Consider the following 4,281-nt stretch of genomic DNA (forward strand, 5'->3'; position numbering starts at 1 on the left):
TAATAATTCCAGTACCAGGGGTGGGTCCCCCTCCCCATGAGCTTTTGGCCAGAGAGATCCTAGAGGTGCTCAAATTAATAAAGTCTATTGCCACTAACGTCAGTTGTACAGGAAAGGTCAGTAAGGCTGTGTTGCTGAAGACACTGCATGATGTGAGCGCGGCAGTGGGAAAGACGATGCCGAGGCTAAGCTGGGAACTCCCTACAACCGGATGGGTGGCTTTCATAGTGCCAGAAGGTGCTATGTAGTTGGCTGGGGGAAAATGATCCCCTATAATTCTGTTCAACAATGGACCCCACATGCTACACGCTATTCACATGCCAAGCAATGCCTGCTGGTGCATATGGCTCATATGTACTACCAACCAATTTCTACTTGGATAAGGCCTGTTCCTAGGAGTGGAACACCCATCTGGTGCTGTAGACCAGGCCAGTCCCCCATGGCAGGGAAGGTTGTAGGTCACAGTGAGAAAGCCACTGCAATTACTTTGTTAGAGAAATATGATACGCCTCCTAAGGTATTAAGGTATTTTCTAAGCATGTGAATTTACACACATAGGTCAGATTATTAGGACCTGAATCAATGTTTATTTAGCTGTTCCTGCTTCTTTTCATTTGTCTTTCTAGTAGGAGAGATACCACTGAGATGGGTCAATAGCCACGTCTTGGGAACAAATGAGAAGACCCAAGAGCTCAGCATCCTGCCACAATAAAAGAGAGATCATACTTTGCATCTGTCCACACCTACAAGGCTCAGGGTTTCTTGCGGAAGAGGCAGTACCAAGGTTGTAAGAGCCGGTGGGAGGGGAAGAGTGTTGTATAGGTGTGTCCTCCGAAATGACTACCAACCCTTCAGATGTCTGAACCCCAAGAGACTCCGGAGGAAGAAAGGGAGACAGTCACCACTCCCACCCAATGAGTCAGCTTCAGCCTCATGGCGGGGAGGGTCTAAGGACAAACATGGAAGAAGCCAGGGAGGGGGCAGGGGCTTCGCCATCATGGGCCAGCTGGCTGGCAGGCAAGAATCTGGAAAACTCAGCCGAGATGTAGGTGAAAATGCCCACGGGTGCCCATACCTTTGTAAGTAACCCCTCGTGGACATGATAAACTGTAAGGCAACCCAAATAAAGAGCTTCATTCCCTAAATTGTAGCTTAGAGGGACATTGTGTTGGTTTTATAGGAACTTTGTTAGAGAAATATGATATGCCTCCTAAGGTATTAAGGTATCTTCTAAGCATTTGAATTTACACACATAGGTCAGATTATTAGGACCATCAATGTTTATTTAGCTGTTCCTGCTTCTTTTCATTTGTCTCAGTAAAAATCATTCAGATGGTAATGAGTGCTCATACATACCACCAAAATCCAGCTAGGTGAGCCAATGAGTTTTATTGGGGTTACTTAGAGGAGTATAGATAAGGGGTTACTTAGAGGAGCAGAAATGACTCAGACAGCTGCATCACCAAAAGCCCAGCTTGGCATAGGTGGCTGATCAGGAAATAAGAAACCTGGAGCCCATTGCACCACCTGCAGGCAGCTCAGCAGGTTGTGGGGCATTCTTTTCAGGAAGCTCAGTTGGAGTCTCTTCCAGGCAGCTAGCTCAGCGGGTTTCTGTCTCTTCCAGGCAGCTCAGCTCATCTCTGCCTTTTCCCAGGTGGCTTGACTGGTGTGAGAGAATCTCTGAGCTCCTTAGGGCTTGGATATGCTTGGGGGCTGAAAGAGTCTAGTGAACCTAATCAGTTTCAGGGACTTCCTGAAGCTGCTGAGTTGTTTACTTTCTGAGCTTAAAAAGCTTCTTTGCAGGATGGAATGTTTCACATCTGCTCAAACATCCTCCTGTCTACCTCCCTTGAGACAGCCTATCATTTATTTTCCTGTAGAACATCCTATTGTTTACCCAGCTTTCCTCCAAGATGGAAGGTTTTATCTCAGAGGAAATTGCTACACAATACCAAATAGTGTAACATATAGAGAATACCAGGAATGAACATTCTAGCAACACTTGTGTCTGTAAAAGCTTATTGAAAGTGTCCCTAAATTCCTTACCCCATAAAGAAACTAAGGAGGAAAAAGACTATTCAGATCTTCATGACTTCAGGGACATTCTATTCCAGTCCCTAGTTACCCCTAGGTTTGATTTTGTGTGTGTGTTTAAAAATCACCAATGCTTTCATTATTCACAAAATAAAACTCTTTTTTGCTATTGGGTTGTTTGCATTTCTTTTATATTCTGGAAATCAACCCCTTGTTAGATGCATGGCTTCTGATTTTTTATTTAATTCTGGTTGTCACCTTTCCAAGCTGGTGATTAGCATGCAGACTCTTTTTAGTTTATAGTTTCTCTTGAAGTGAGACGGAAGTGAGCTTCCTGTGTTGGGCTCCAGAGTGATGAGAAGGCTCACTGTCCTCCTCCAATACACTTGTTCCCCTATATGAATCACTGGATCAGGAGAAGCTTTTGTTGTGCTTTGTTTGCTTTTGGGAGGGGTGATGAGGGAGAAAACCACTCCTCCTGCTTTCTCTAGAACACGACCTGTGCTGGTTCTTCATTGAAAAAGATATCTCAGCCACATACTCCATTCCTGAGGTCTGAGGCATACACTTGGCACACCTGGCAACGTTGAGGGAGCCTCAACTGGGGGACTGCCTCTATTGGACTGGCCTGTGGCCATGTCTGAGGGGCAGCTTCTTGAGAGATGTGGGGGGGCCCAGCACCTGACTCTTCTGGCTTGAAGAGCCGCCACCAGGGGGCGCGGCGCGGCTCGAGGCGGGGCGGGGATCGGGGGCGGGGCTAGGCTCGGGGAGGGGCGGGGCCTAACCCGGGAGGGCGGAGCTGGGCTCTGCGCGGCGTCACGTGCTGGACGTCGTCTGGTGTGAGGAGGACGCGCCGGAAGTGGCTGTGGCAGGGGCTCCTCGGTATGGGAAGGAGCTTTCTGAGGAATTCTGCGGTTCAGGGGGCGCGGTAGCGCCTGGCTCTCCCCAGCGGTCCTTGCAGCAGCCATAGCGAAGAGCAGACGCCCAGCGGTAGCAGACCGGATGTGACACCCGACCGCGGACGAGGACCGGGCGGGGACACCCCGCCGCGCTGGACACAGGGGAGCACCGGAACGGTGAGTGGACCTGCCGGCTGGAGCTGAGGCTAGCCCAAAGGCGGCTGGTGCCGGGAGGGGCTCCTGAGGGGAAAGGACCCCGACAGGTCGCCGGGAAGGAGGGACGTCTTGGCTTCCAAGAACCCCAGCAGGAGAGTGGGGTACTTGGTGTGGGATTCCGCACCGCACAGGACCGGACACCTAGTAGGTGCTTGTGCAGTAGAATTTAGTTAAAAGAAGGAATGACAGCGACTTGTGGACGCCCAGGGAGACGGAGAGGTCGGCTGCCCAGGCTAGTGACACAGGTGTTGAAGGGACTGTTTTTTACCGATGAAGAAGCTGAGGGCCATGTGGGTGCGTGACTTGTGCGGAGTCACAAAGCCAGACTAAGGTAGTGAGTGGTTAAGAGCAAGGACTTGATCTTCCAGGTGCCGCTTACCAGTGTCAGTCGGCACCTGCGCTTCCATTGACCTTGGTTGAGTAACTTTGAGACGCTCAGTACCTGGACTGTAAAATGAGGATAGAATAATAGTATATGTTTAATCGGTTGATGCATGGATTCAAGAAATAGTTTACTCAGGCTTGGCTTATATGAAGCAGAGGCTAAAGAAATGTTAGCAGTTACTTAGGACACTCGTTCTTAAAGCTTTTTTCTTACTACACTGCCCTGGGGTTTTTCTTGGGACTTGAAATATTGTTTGAAGGGAAAAAACGTATACCCAGAAAGTATGTTTTTTGAATGAATCTGTCCAGGCATGAAATGATTCATTGCTTTTCAGCAACTGAAATGATTACAATCTTTCAAGTGCTTTTGAAGCCAGTACATCTGAAGTGATCCTATCAAATGGCCATTAAGTTGTTTGCAACTTCCTGGCTCCCTCTGCGGTCTTCCCCCTCCGGTGATGGATCAGAAGGAGTCTTGTAGGAATGTATAATGGAAAGGCCCTGAGTGGCGGCACATGCCTATAGTCCCAGCACTTCGGAGGCAGTGGCAGGTGGATCTCTGTGAGTTGGAGGCCAGCCTGGTCTACATACTGAGTTCCACACCAGCTTGGGCCACAGGGAGACCCTGTCTCAAAAAGACAGAAAAAAAAAAGTATAATGGAAAATGAAAGTGTTAATGTGTTTTCAAACATGTTTTTTTAATGTATCCTGGGCTCTAATTTCGATTTTTAAGGTTTATGTATAGACA

The sequence above is a fragment of the Nannospalax galili genome, unplaced genomic scaffold (genome assembly GCF_000622305.1).
Source record: "Nannospalax galili isolate Female #2095 unplaced genomic scaffold, S.galili_v1.0 scaffold2812, whole genome shotgun sequence".
NCBI classification, from domain to species: Eukaryota; Metazoa; Chordata; class Mammalia; order Rodentia; family Spalacidae; genus Nannospalax; species Nannospalax galili.